This window comes from Lepidochelys kempii, chromosome 5 (assembly GCF_965140265.1).
Source record: "Lepidochelys kempii isolate rLepKem1 chromosome 5, rLepKem1.hap2, whole genome shotgun sequence".
Lineage (NCBI taxonomy): Eukaryota > Metazoa > Chordata > Testudines > Cheloniidae > Lepidochelys > Lepidochelys kempii.
This window is the reverse complement of record NC_133260.1, coordinates 95,214,199-95,228,946: the sequence shown is the minus strand read 5'-3', so window position 1 is coordinate 95,228,946 and position 14,748 is coordinate 95,214,199. Positions and strand designations below refer to the sequence as shown.

General features: G+C 39.8%; 1 long non-coding RNA gene across 2 annotated transcripts; it reads left to right on the top strand.

Moving 5' to 3' along the window:
- Positions 1-2,923: 2,923 nt before the first annotated feature.
- On the top strand, positions 2,924-13,049 carry LOC140911642 (uncharacterized). 2 transcript variants are annotated; one of them, XR_012159064.1, is made up of 4 exons: positions 2,924-7,478; positions 7,993-8,190; positions 9,476-10,179; positions 12,370-13,049. It is a non-coding gene; the product is annotated as an uncharacterized lncRNA (long non-coding RNA). The 2 variants fall into 2 exon arrangements; XR_012159063.1 differs by having other exon boundaries at positions 7,993-10,179.
- The last annotated feature ends 1,699 nt before the right edge of the window (positions 13,050-14,748 follow it).

Sequence of the window (14,748 nt, the reverse complement as noted above, 5' to 3'; positions counted from 1 at the left end):
ATTTGTACTTGATGTCAAATTAAAATTACCATTGTTTCTAAAGGAAATAGCTCTGTGGTATATCTTTGGTGACAAACCTCTAATGTCTCCATTGTGCTGAATAAATCCAACTAAAAGTACATATATCTGTCAGCAAAAGCTCACCTCCTACAGAAGACAATTTGAATACTGCTATGTATGGGACAGCTCTCTAATGAGAGATTCCTACTGGATATACTTTAAATGTACAAAAGTCACATATATAGTATAAGCCAATGTATGCTTTTTAAATTTAAACTTTATTTGCATTTACTGATTTTCATGGGCTGTTCCGCACAGCTATTTGTAACTAAATATTACTTATTAAAAAAAAACAAATAGCAAAAATGAATTGACTGTAATGATTTTAAAATTTACAGTGTTTTTTCTAGGAGCACCCACATAGAGGTCTGTTCCTTTGACATCAATCTCCATTGACAGGTGATGGCAGAAACACTCCCTTTGGAAGACTAAAATGTTAATTTAATAACAAAATGGCTACACTGAGGCTGGGGCAATTTAGAACAAGAAGGGTAAAATCACAAAGAAAGGAAAGGGGTGAAACATATATTACATGGGTTGTGTATTTATATGTGCGGAGGTGTGAGGATGACTCTTCAGATGGATTCCAGATGGATTTAATCACCATGACTACAAATGATTAATTCTGGCTGTCCCGTAAAGCTGTTTTACCAGTGAGAAGAATTGAAGGGTTGTAAGGTTTTTGTGAGGCAGGCCTGTCTTGGTAGTGAGACTGGCTGGCAGTAATGTATCCAGGTCTGTAATCAAGTACTATACAAGTTTCCTCCTTATAATAAATCGCTGAATACATCAAAGCTTATGCTTGATAATGAAATAGAAAATGAAGGAACAAAATGAGCAATAATAATATGAACATTTTCAAGCTTTAAGTTTATCATAAAACTACTGAACCATCGAAGTGGCTAAGAACATAAGAATGGCCATATTGGATCAGACCAATGATCCGTTTAGCCCGGTATCCTGTCTTCTGACAGTGCGCAGTTGTAAGTCATCACTTTTGTGGATGGTTTTGCTTGATCACAGTCCATCATGCTATATCATCTCTGCACGAACAAGAATCAGGCTATGAAAACTTGATGCCTGGTTTGAGAACTGTGAATTTTGGCTCAGCCCAGTGTTTCTACATCCCTGTGCCTGTAGTGACAATTCACTGGCACTTCTAATATTGCTGTGGGTATAGATGTGAAGCAGGTGCATGCTGGTGAGGAGGTGGGGATAAGGCAGTAATGGAGAATCATTGTGAAAGGCTGTCAAGGTGGGAAATTAGAAAGCATCATCAAATGTTCACAGGTGATCCTAATCTGGTTGGAAAGAATCATTTGTTTACATCAGAAACATTGGGTCAGATTCTGTCATCTTTGATTATAGTGAGTGAGTAGTCTCAGTGAACTTGTTATCAGCATAAACCCTAATTCCAGAGAACCCTTGAGATGGACAAAGCTGATGGGTGTAATGAAACCTGTTTGTTCTCAGCTCATTCCAGGATTTTGGTGTGTGTGGGGGTGGGGGAAGCAATTGAGTTTTAAAGAATGTCCCTCTTCTTCTGGATCTGAAGGAAATTCTTCAAAGGCAGAAACATTTACATGTAATGTCTTGCAAAGCTCCAGGGAACCTGAGAAGCCACAAAGTAGATAAATCATCTTTTATGCAAATAAACTCTTCCACCCCCCCCCCAGTAGCATGAATCTTGTAAGACAAAAACAATACTTTGAATTTACATAGCACCTTTTACCCAAAGATGATAAAGCATGTTTACAAAGGTTAATAAATTAAGCTTCACATTCCCCCATGAATATTTGACATTTAATTTATCATAGAAGAGTAGATTGAAGCAAAAAAGAGGACAAGTGACTTCCCCAAAGTCATAGAGGAAGTACGTGGCACAGAGGAATAGAACCCAGCTGTCGGGGCCGGGACATAGGCAGCTGGTGTGAACTGGTCAGTTATCAAGATGAGGTCAGGAGATATTTAGCGACGTCAAGGCTGAGCTGAGTCAGTGTACTAGGAAGTCAGGGTCTGGCACTGAGTTACAGGCAGAAGACAGTAGCAGAGTTGGGAATGAGCCGGGATAGAATACCAGGAAGTCAGGATCAGGCACCAGGTTACAGAGCGGAGGCAAGTAATGGAGGCAAGTAGCAGAGTTGGGGACATACTGGGGTCAGGAGATGGAGTGCAAGGTTCACAGGAAGGCAAGATCTGGATCAGAAGCAAGCACGTAGTCTACATCATTGCTCAGACAGCTCCCTTAATGGCTTCTGGTTTATGTACTGGCATGGACCAATCAGTGAGTTGCAGGGGGTTGCCACTCAGGGCCTGCCTGGTGATACTTTCTGCAGTGTCTAGCTTCACAGGGTCTCCAGTAGAAACCTGGCCTGGGCTCCTAGTGGTGATGTGGAAGCATCAGGATCCCATTACTTCCACTGTCACAGGTTCTAGTCTACCAGGTACTCACTCTAACCACAAGACCCATTTCCTCTAAGCCAGGTAAAGCAGAATTGAAATAGTGTATGGGAAAATCCACAGAGGGCCTGATCCAATTGCAGTAAATGAAAAGACTCCTATTGGCTGCAACTGGAATTGGATCCAGCTGAGAACCAGAATCAACATCTTTCATTTGGAAGAATCCTACTCATCTCCAAGCTGCGGGACAACTTTCAGATGACTATGCAGAACATGTACAGGGCAGGTAGGGGTTTCCACAGGTATTTTAAATTAAATTAAGCTGGTGGAGTAAGGAATTGCTAAATACAGTACATAGGTTTATATTGTAGATATTAGAAATGGTGATTTAGTCCATCCTTCCACCTATGCACAGTGTTTTGCTAATATATATTTACTAATGCTTTGTCCTATCTGACTTTAGTTGTCCCAAGTGATAAAGTTTGCATTGCTTCCTTTGGGAGACTATTTCACAGCCTAATCAATTTCATGTTCAGAATGTTTTTCCTAGTATTCAATCTAAATTTGTTCTCGGTTCTATCTCGGTACTCCTAGTTATACCTCGTGCATGACTCTGCTAATTTCTTCTCCCTCTTTTTTTACATCCTTCAGATATTTGCAGTCTGTTATTATGTCTCCCTACCGCACACTTAATCGTCACAGCCAAAGCTACTCATGGAGTATTTAGCTCTTTTAATCTTGCCTCATTATTCACCTCTGGACCCCTAAACTTTTTGTTGTTGTTGTTGCTCTTCTCTAAACTCCCTCCAATTTCTTAATATCTTTCTGGTATTGATGGACCCAGACCTGAACACAATATGCCAGGTATGGTCACAGCAGAGTTGCACAAAGGAAAGACTATTATATCCTAGCTCTTTTACATGATACTTTAGCCCTAATTTTCCTTATTTAGCTGCTCTATCACACTGCAAACTCATATCTAGTATGTCCATCATCACCTCTAGGTTTCCTTCAGCATTGCTACTCGCCGTGCTTTCTCCCTCTGACTGAATGTATTTCTGAACATTTCCCCCCAAATATATTATTCCAAGTTGAATAATATTTTACTTTTTCTGTCCGTGTTTCCAATCTCTCTTGGTGCTTTTCTATTGTTTCTTTCTCTGTGCTAGTGTTCACAGTGCCTAATTTACTGCCATCAGCACATTTCATTAACAAATGCTCTCTCCCACCAGTCTTTCACTGTTGCACTGCAGTACAATTTGACTGTTTCAGAACTATTTTATATATATCACGCCATCCCTCCGCCATTTCTTTCTTTCTGTCTGTCCTATATAGATTGTAATCATCTGTACTGACATTCCAATTATAGGAAGTATCTCACCAGGTTACATTTATGTCCACTAAATCACAATCTCCATTAGGAGCAAACTATTTTTCTTGGAGAAATCCACTCGCAATCTACATGTCATTCCATATGTTGTGAGAAGATTTGCTCCCATTTTCCTAGGACTTTGGCTATGAATCCAGTGTGTGTGTGTGTAAGGTGGGAGTCCCTGGTGGTTCTTTCAAATACACTGTACAGTTTTCCCTCGAGACCATTCTATTTTCTGTACTGTGAAACTGCATCGTGTGGCAGGGGGAAAAAACACCATGAAGTTTCAGCCAATATTCAACATTGTCATCTAGTTAATTATGGAGTGAATGGAGGGAGCTCTGTATCACAGAATGAAAGTCTCTTGTTTACATCAGGATTGAAGAGTGCCTCGACTTAGATCTATCATAGACACGATGATCACAGGAACCTGCTCCGAGTCAAATTCAGCTAATTATATCACCAGAATTTTTTTGAAAAAGGGAAAGAAAAAAGGGTTGGGGGTGAGAAGTGTGGCTACACAGGGACCATATATTCCATAACTCTTAGAGAGACATTTAACGGTCTACTTCCTGGCCTCATTAAATGAACAATGTCAGAGCTTTAAAAAAAAGCCCTTTGCGATGCTTGCATTTGTCTGATAATATATGTCACAACAAGTATATATAAAAAAAAAACAAAAGAGCATAGAAAATATACTATGTGATTGAACCCCAAAGGAAAGAGCTAGAACATTTCTTCTTTCACCCTTTACTCTGAAGCCTTGCAATAATTAGCCAAAGTAAAATGAATATTAGCTTATGCTTAACTGCCTTTCCAGCATGTTACCCTGCATTGACCCAGTAGTGCTAAACCAATTATTTTTTGAACTTTATGGCTTTAAATAATCTTCTGCTCTAAAACTCCCTCTACCCCTCAGCTACTTAACCGCAGCCCGACTGCCCTAAATCCTTTTCTTATACTTTGTAGCTTTTTAAGCAAGCCCCCTCTTTAAGTAGACATAATCCCTTCTCTGTAGAAAACATGAAAGACCTTGAACAAATCAAGATTTCTCCATGGAGAATTCAGTTAATCCTGTGCTTAGCTCCTAACAATGAAATCCATCTCTCCACCAAGCACCCCATTACTAGGACTAATGCCTGACTTGAATAACAAGCAAATTATTGTGCTTTAATTGTAGCGCTGCTCTGTCACATGGAGAACTTGAGAGAGGAATGTGACTAGGCTCTTCCAGGAAAGACAGGTCACGCCTTTTCGTTGTTGTTAAGGTTGCTATGATTTAAAAACAGACTAAATTAACTATGAATATGGACTGTGCATGCTTCAGATAGATGAAGCAGCAACAGTACATCTCTGCAGTTCATGTTATTTTAGGATGATTATTATAAGACATTACCTTTTTTTTACATTGCCTTTTATATGTTGCCAAATTTATATTCTGGGCATTGGGGAAGGGGCATAGTTACACACTTAAAATTAGTGGGGCCATCATCCATTTGGGCACAGACAAGCATGTAAGTGTAAACATGGTTCACAAAGTAGCCCACAAAGGCAGGTACATGATTGGTACTCCCCAGAAAAGTGCTCAAAACAGCATGCGTTAGTTAATGTTAGGATGGACTCAGCAGGACCAAACAGTCTCAGGGAGAAGGTCCAAGTGCTGCTATAAAAGCTGTGCAAAACATGGCAGAAAGGGAAAAGAGGTTTATAAAGAAGCCATCAGTTGCTAGGCGGCCATATACCAGAGAACCAACACATGAGGTTCTGACCTTTAGGTAGTGGCAATAACATATTGGGACCCCTGGGTAGATGAGTCTGGGTGGATCTGTTATCCATGCACTATTTATTTTTCATGAACTGGAGATAGCAAGAACACACTTGACATGGGCATTGGGATAGATACGTTAGATGACATTACACTTCTTCCTTCTTGTTGTTGCTCATGCTCCTCTTGGTCCTGGCAGTCTGACATGCAGCTGAAAGTTGCATGTGCATGGCATTATGGGAAATATTGCTGTGGGCATTATTCTGTGCAATTTATGAGCATTTTTAATGGATGGTGCATGGTTTACACTTTTCCCAGCTTGCACTGGTTGGGACACTGGTGTGCATCAAATTTCAACATCAGAAGTAGATGCAGAAATGTTGAGAGGAATAGCTATGTGAGTAATGGGTGGACTCTGACCTGAAAATACCTCTCTTGATTGATTTGTTCAAGCAACGTCATGCTATCTCTGATCCAGTCCCTTGATCAACTGCATCTGGGTGATCAAAGTATTGTATGGTCATTCTGCTGATTCATTAGTCAGATTTCTGAAGCTCCATTGGGTGACCCAATATGTTGTGATACTGCAGCTGGTTCCCCCAGCCCATTTGGATTAAGAAGAGAAAGTTTATTAAGAGAGGTGTGAATGGAGGGGTTGGAACAACTAAAGGGAGGATCTTTCAGACAGTTTGGCAGCATAGTTAATCATCGTGGAAGTAATAGCCTGAAACTGGCAGTGCGACACAATAATATTTCCATGCGTGGTAAAGGCATGCAGGTGCTGTAACTGTAGGCAGCTGGGGAGAGAATGCAAGGTGCCCCTCATACTGTGATGAAAAATAAGGATGAAATCCTTTTTATTCAGGCTTTGTTTGTTGTCCAGGGTAGAGTACCTAGGATACATTTCTATTCCCTTGTCCACCCTTTGCTTTGCTAACCAATAATTTCCTCTGCTTATAACACCGGTTAGCTGCTGATGCTGTAGTCATGTTTCTAGATCCTGAAAAATAGTATTAGGAGGTGGGAGCGGGGAGACAAGCAGCAGCATTACATAGATTTAATGTGACATTAGGCAAATATTGAACAAGATTTTAATTACAGAGGTTATGGCAAATTCTTCTGCTCTGGTAGATGTCAAAAATCCTCCTATTTTTAGTAACCTGAATGCAAGGACCTCATTGCCTATTCTTTCCATCTCTGGCTGCATGCAAAGAGCATACTAGTTGAGAGAATTAACGGGTTGTAGTTTTACGAGAGTTCCACTAGATGATGGTATAAATCTTCATAATGAGCAAGCCCAAAATGGGCAGTTTAAACAGGAGTCCAGGAGAAGCAAAAGGGCACATAACCTTAGGCACGGACATCCCAAGCCTAAAACTTCCCTCATGTCATTAGAATGATACTACAGAGAATTATACTGGTTGTGCATATGTAAGCAACATTCAGTAACATTATAAACTATTACAAAATTACTCAGGGAAAATGAACCAAGCAGCTGATTTACTTGATTTAAAATCAAGTAACAATTTGCTTAATTTATTTTGCAAATTAGAATGGGCTAACATCAATTCATTTTTTAAACTGATACTATAAATGAGAGTAATTGTGTAATTAGTAGTGAATTAATTACAGGGTAACACAGCCATTTACATGAAACTGAATTGAAAAATTGAAACTGGGTCTTATGTTCCTCAGGCTGGGAGGTGCTGTGAATGCAAAAGCCTCAGCTTTCCCGGCAGAAAGGGACAGTGAAGCGCATCCTGTATCACTGTGTAGCAATTTCTATGGCTGATTCAAGGATGGTACTGAAGAACTACAAAGGGAGTCCCATGGAGACTTTCTTAGCCAGCAGGGAAGTTGTTCTGGGATATCAGTTAGGAGGTAAGGGCATGTGGGGGAAATGATCTCCTGTAGAAAACCCCTGGGGGAGAAAAAAAAACCACACCTTAGAATGTATCGTTAATGTCGAGTTTTCTTGTCTTCCTAACTCCCATAGGATACATTAAAGGATATGTCACTTTTTGCTATTTATTTATTTGTATTATGGTAGTCTCTAGAGGCCCAGCCCATTGTGCTAGGCCCTGGACAAACCTATAACAGAGATGGCCCCTTACAGTCTAAATATCTCTTTGTGTTATTTATTGGGTTTTACACTTTTACACCCATGAGGCAGCAGGTAGCACATCACAAACCTTGGGAAAATGTGAACAACGACAATATAGGTAAATGATGAATGTTTATAAGGACGGGAGGGATGTAAGAATGAGGAATAGTAATTTATGCATTCAAAGCCAAATTCTAGGCCCATTGAATTACAAAATTCACATTGATTTCTATGGGATGAGACTTTAGCCCTTCTACAGTAACATGTTATTCAAATTTGACTTTTCCTCAGATCAATTGCTCGTTCAATTTTGATTTATACTAGTTGCATTAAGAAAGTGCTAATGAACTTTGCAGTTATGCTCTATACATCGGAGAAGCTTGGAAAACATGAACTGGGCCTCACGAAACAGCCAGGCAACTATTATTATATAAATGTTGTAAGGAAGTGAATAAGGCAGAATATGACTTGCTCATGGTCACAGAACAGGTGAGTGATTGAACTGGCAACAAAACTCATGAGTCCTGATTTACAAGTTTGTGGTCTAACCACTAGAAAGAAAATTCACTGTGCTCAAAAACTCCTCTAAATCCCATAGAATAGTATAGCAAGTAATACCTTGTTTCAAAAATAAAAGGGAAATGCAGAGTTTCCTATAATGTAAGATCTGAAATGTCCACCCCAGACAAAGTCCAGATATGTATTGCTGTCTAAATGTAAGGTTATATTACAGGAGTAATCTGAATGGGAATATATCGGTTATTGGACACATCTAAGAAGTAGTAAATATAGGTTTGTTGCAAATCAGAGAGGTTTTTTATGCAGAGAATTTCCAGTCAAGTATCCTTTTTGGCAGCAGCTGGGAGAAAAGGGCCATGTTTAGCAAAGGTACAAAAACTCTGTATACCACACTTCATCTGCTAAATCTTCCATTTCAGCTGAAGGCACTTGTGATAACAATTTCTTGACTGTTGCTTTTACCAGGAATTGTGCATAGATGCAATGCAATAGTCTCAATCCATCCCCTCCTGGGCATGTTCATAAAATCTGTGATTCTGTAAGCCCTTGTGCAATGTGCATAGGGAGTGAAAGGTTATGTGTGAGCAAAGGCGATGAGGAAGCACAAATAAAATCAAGCACTAGGCTTGGCCCCTTCTTTCTGAGCCCAAGTAAGTCAAACTCATATTGTGCCTACTCTCTGAAACGCAAGAAAAGCAGAGCAAAAAGGATCAGGCTGGTGGAGAACAGGGGTGTCTAAGGAGACATAGATTTAATCCCTATCACTGCCGCCCTAATGAGGTATTGAGCTATGCACTGCTGTCTTTGGCCTTATTCTGCTACTAGGCAGGAGTAATTTGGTCACCACAACTACAGTGCTCTCATTAGCGCAGGATCATGTTCCTTTGTACTCACTGACCTGCTCAGCACTTTTTATTTTGCACTTCTGTGCTTAGCACTGTGCATCTGTGCTGTGCAGGATCGAGCCCAAAGCGTATGTGTGTGAGTGCAGGGGAGAGGATTGTTAATTTGACCTCAGTGAATATAAAACCAGAACTGAAAGCTTTTCACACATCTTTCGCTGGCTAATGGACCTTCATTTTCCTCTCCCCCAACACCAATCATCTTTCTAATATTTCCACAAAGGGCACATTATGATAATTTCTGTGGTTTTCCCATCTCCCATTTACTGTAGGATAGTAAAATCAGTGCCAGGAGTTTGCTGTGTATAGGGTTTTAATGCTTAGTAGTTCATAGATTTTTTTTTTTTTTACAGGCCCTGGCAGTGGCTAAAATAAAGAGAGGAAATCTCACAACTTGACATCTGAAATGTTCCCAGGCTTCAAAGAAGATTCAGCTGGTCAGGCAGCTTCATTTCAATAACTCAGAAAGAAGGTGTTAGGAAACCAGGGAGTGAATGAGTTCCCATCAGGGACAAAACAGTGGAGAGCATGAAAGAGGAGCAATCCCTTCTGGTAGCCCTGGGTTTGAAGTGTCATGGATTTGGAGTGCTAGAAGGGACAGTGTGAACTTTAGACTGAGCCAACTCTGAAATATTAAAGCAACAGTTGGGGTTGAGAGATGATAAGGAACAAACTGCTGAGGATGTTGCTGATGGCTTTTTCTTCTTTTTTCTTTTTCTTTTCTTTTGGTAGATTCATTTATCACTTACAAATCAGCTAAGAGAAGAGGTTTTCATTGTCTCTACTTGATGAGAAGGACAGCAGCTCCCTTCTGGGTGGAAAGGAATCGTGTTTGAACCTCAGGTCCTTGAAAGAATTTGACAGTTCAGCACGGGATGGGAGTCAGCCTGGCTTGTCGCGCACACTAGTGAGCAGTGCAGCTAATCCTCCGCCTTGTGGGGACAGCTATTACTACCTATACTACATGTGTGTCTGAAAGCACAAGCATGACAAAGGATGATGCAAAGAGAGGCAAAATGTCGGCTCTCTCATTGTTACCTTTTGCAGGGCAAGACAGGTCTGTTTTCATATACCGGAGAAATATATGTTAGAGTGCTCAGTGTCTAATTCTCATGCTTGTTATTACAAATATTTAATATAGTATTACAGTATTGTGATGCTCGACAACTATGCGGCTTATTGATTCCAGTGTGAGAGAATCTCACAATTATGGTATGAATTCTACAAAATAAACTATATGGAGTTTATTACCATAGGTTAAATACACTGAGTTAAACATTTTTCCCCTCAAGAATGGACCTATAGAACACCACACTGGGGGACTCTTTCATAAAAACGAGAAATGCGTTAGGAACAAAAAAGGGAATCATAGAAAAATATGTAGTGGGGGAAAAAATAAAAGATAATTAAACCAAACTTAGAGGAGTGTGAAAATGTCAAGACCAGGAAAATACTGTCAAGGGAATCAGAAGCAAACTGGGACATTCACAACATCACTCTGTTATATAGCAAAACATAAATGATGATAACTTTTGAGAGCTTGAGAGCAGTTGATTATGTCAGTTTTGTAATTTTCTCTCATAGTTGGGTTTTCTGTACATGTGCCTTTTACTGGTGCTAATGCAGTTAACCCCTTTATACTAAAACTGATTAGAACTCCAGATGTATTTTCTCAGATTCACTCAGTAGCTCAAGGTCATCTGAAAATTAGGGATTTGGGATTTATAAATATCTCTGATGAAACTGCACATGTTTACAATAGAAGGTTAAGACATCAAACCCCAGAAGGGATTCAGTCCTTTAGAATGACATGTGGCTCCGAGAACAGCTTGAATTTCTTTCCAGTAACAACTGAGGGATTTAACTACAGTATCTTTTCTAACATTTTGTATAGCCACACATTGCTTTATATCCTTGCATTTCCTTCCTCCTGTACATTTCTCGTTTCTTCCTCTAAGCTACAAGAATTGCAGCAGATCTGAAATTTGAGTATGTATACTTGATATAAATGTGTATTGTACATTGGGAATAATAAGGACTAACTTTTTATAGACCTCTCGCATTAAAAGTCACCTTCAAAAACACTACTCTCCTCTGCTTATAATCAAATGACACCTCATAACCACCTAACCATTTTTAATATCCCCTAGACTCCATTGTATTATGCCAAGGCTCAGACACTGTCTAGCTAGTCAGGGAAAAAAGTATACCATCATATTTAAAAGCAGTTATTGGGACAGGTTTTACAGGCAGTGGGCTAAGACAATTCAGAAACAATTGCTTATGTGATAGTTTGAGGATTTGTCCCTGTCAAACAGTTAATATTGCTTTAATACATGAAGTAGGCTGTATAAGACGGCAATAATGAAAAATGTCAGGAAAGACAATATCAATTGTTATTCAACATCCACATCAAAGATTACTTTTTTGTCAGTAGCTTTCAGAAAATGTATTTTCCATCAGATCTGATTGCGTTCCTCTTTGAAGTGCTCCATCCTCCCGGTAGATTTAATGTGACATCTAGGCACTTTTTAGTCCCTGGGCCTCTGAGGCGATTCAGAGAGGCACAACAAGCCATCACAGGTTTATCCTCAAAGGCCGACACTGTCTGTCTGATTTATTGTAACTTTAAGAATCATCTCCAGCAAAGCATGAGCCTTCCTACCCATCCGCAGCTTCAGACTTTTATCAATTCATTTGTATGCAGCCTGTACTTTCTGGAACTGAGAGCCCTATAGCCACTCATGGAAAATGCATTACCTGCTACTAATCCTTTTTATCTTTAAAGTCTGTATTTTTTATGTATAAGTCATTTTGGGTTATCATAAAATATACATAATTCTCGCCCCAAAAAAGACAAAATGAAAAGAGAATATATAATAAGTTATGAGCTTGTGGTGTCCTTATCACCAAGGATTCTAAATAAACAGCTCTCTTTATGTAAACACAGAGGGATATGGAGCTCTGATTACTTTCAATAGGAAATAGGAATGCTTCCATTTTTTGTTCCTCATTTCAAAGTGAAATAGTGAAATGAATCATTCTAAACATATTTTTGGGAGCACTTTTGTTTTCCACTTCATTGGTTTGGGGGCCTGACAGTTGTAGGGTTAAGTTGCCTGTCAAACTTCTTCTATCATATATTACAAAGCTCTGGAAGCATCTTAAAGTTTCACATTCAGTCAATGTTTTGCTTCCAAATCTGTGATCAACTTTAAGTTAATAGCATCTCTTTTTGTGTTCACAGGGGATTATTCAAAGCATCTGCATGGCAGGTGGTATAAAAGAATGATACAACTGGGAAAATGATACACGTCTTCACAAGGTTTCCAGTACCATTACAAGTCTGAAATCTGCTTGCCACAAATATTCTGCATTCTTTGCTTTCAATTTGCTGTTTTTGTGAATATTCCGTTCAATAACCTCACTTGATGACTCTTTCAAATATTCATAATTTTAGATGCAATGTTAATCCTGCGTGGAACCCATTGAATATTAAACTTTAACTTTATCTGTTCATTTCAGCCTTGTATCTCCCTGTGTGCCATAAATCTTAGTTTAAGATTTTGAAAAATAGGAGCCTAAAGTTAGGCACATAAATCTATATTTAGGAACCTATATACAAAAAAAATGGTCTGGTTTCCAGTAGTGCTGAGTCAATGCATCTCCAATTGACTTCAATGGAAATTTTGGGTGTTCAGTGGATGTCCCTCTATATCCCTGATTTATAGAGGAGCTGAGTCTCTTACAGTTCTTGGGTGAGGTCCCTGTCTCCTTAGCTCAAGCTGTAGATACCTTTGCTCTGATGATCACATGGTTCAATCCCTACCATCAGTCAGTATCAGGCGACTTTTATTTAGCTTCCTAACTTTGTGCGCCAAGTATGATAATTTTGATCTTGTGCCTCTTTCTCCTCTCATGCAGATATAAATATGAACATTATATGTTAACAAAAAGAAAAGGAGTACTAGTGGCACCTTAGAGACTAACCAATTTATTTGAGCATAAGCTTTCGAGAGCTACAGCTCACTTCATCAGATGCATTCAGTGGAAAATACAGTGAGGAGATTTATATACACACAGAACATGAAAAAATGGGTGTTATCGTTCACACTGTAAGGAGAGTGATCACTTAAGATAAGCTATTACCAGCAGGAGAGCCGGGGGGTGGGGGGAAATGGGGAAGAAAACCTTTTGTAGTGATAAGGTGGGCCATTTCCAGCAGTTAACAGGAACGTCTGAGGAATGGTGGGGGGTGGGGGAAATAAACATGGGGAAATAGTTTTACTTTGTGTAATGACCCATCCACTCCCAGTCTCTCTTCAAGCCTACGTTAATTGTATCCAGTTTGCAAATTAATTCCAATTCAGCAATCTCTCATTGGAATCTGTTTTTGAAGTCTTTTTGTTGTAATATTGCAACCTTTTGGTCTGTAATCGAGTGACCAGAGAGATTGAAGTGTTCTCTGGCTGGTTTATGAATGTTATAATTCTTGACATCTGATTTGTGTCCATTTATTCTTTTACGTAGAGACTGTCCAGTTTGACCAATGTACATGGCAGAGGGGCATTGCTGGCACATGATGGCATATATCACATTGGTGGATGTGCAGGTGAATGAGCCTCTGATAGTGTGGCTGATGTGATTAGGCCCTATGATGGTGTCCCCTGAATAGATATGTGGACACAGTTGGCAATGGGCTTTGTTGCAACTACAGCTACAACTACAATAGCAACCTGCTGAAGTGAAGAAACAGATTGACAGAGCCAGAAGAGTTCCCAGAAGTCACCTACTACAGGATGGGCCCAACAAAGAAAATAACAGAACGCCACTAGCCATCACCTTCAGCCCCCAACTAAAACCTCTCCAGCGCATCATCAAGGATCTAGAACCTATCCTGAAGGACCACCCATCACTCTCACAAATCTTGGGAGACAGGCCAGTCCTTGCCTACAGACAGCTCCCCAACCTGAAGCAAATACTCACCAGCAAACACATACCACACAACAGAATCGCTAACCCAGGAACCTATCCTTGCAACAAAGCCCGTTGCCAACTGTGTCCACATATCTATTCAGGGGACACCATCATAGGGACTAATCACATCAGCCACACTATCAGACTGGATACAATTAACTTAGGCTTGAATAGAGACTGGGAGTGGATGAGTCATTACACAAAGTAAAACTATTTCCCCATGTTTATTCCCCTGCCCACCCCCCACCGTTCCTCAGACGTTCCTGTTAACTGCTGGAAATGGCCCACCTTGATTATCACTACAAAAGGTTTTCTCCCCCCCCCCCCACTCTCCTGCTGGTAATAGCTCATCTTAAGTGATCACTCTGGTTACAATGTGTATGATAACACCCATTTTTTCATGTTCTGTGTGTATATAAATCTCCTCACTGTATTTTCCACTGAATGCATCGGATGAAGTGAGCTGTAGCTCTCGAAAGCTTATGCTCAAATAAATTAGTTGGTCTCTAAGGTGCCACTAGTACTCCTTTTCTTTTTGCGAATACAGACTAACACGGCTGCTACTCTTAAACCTGTCATTATATGTTAACGTACATTAAATCCATTGCCAATAAAATTATCCCCATGTAAAATTGGTGTAACTGCGATG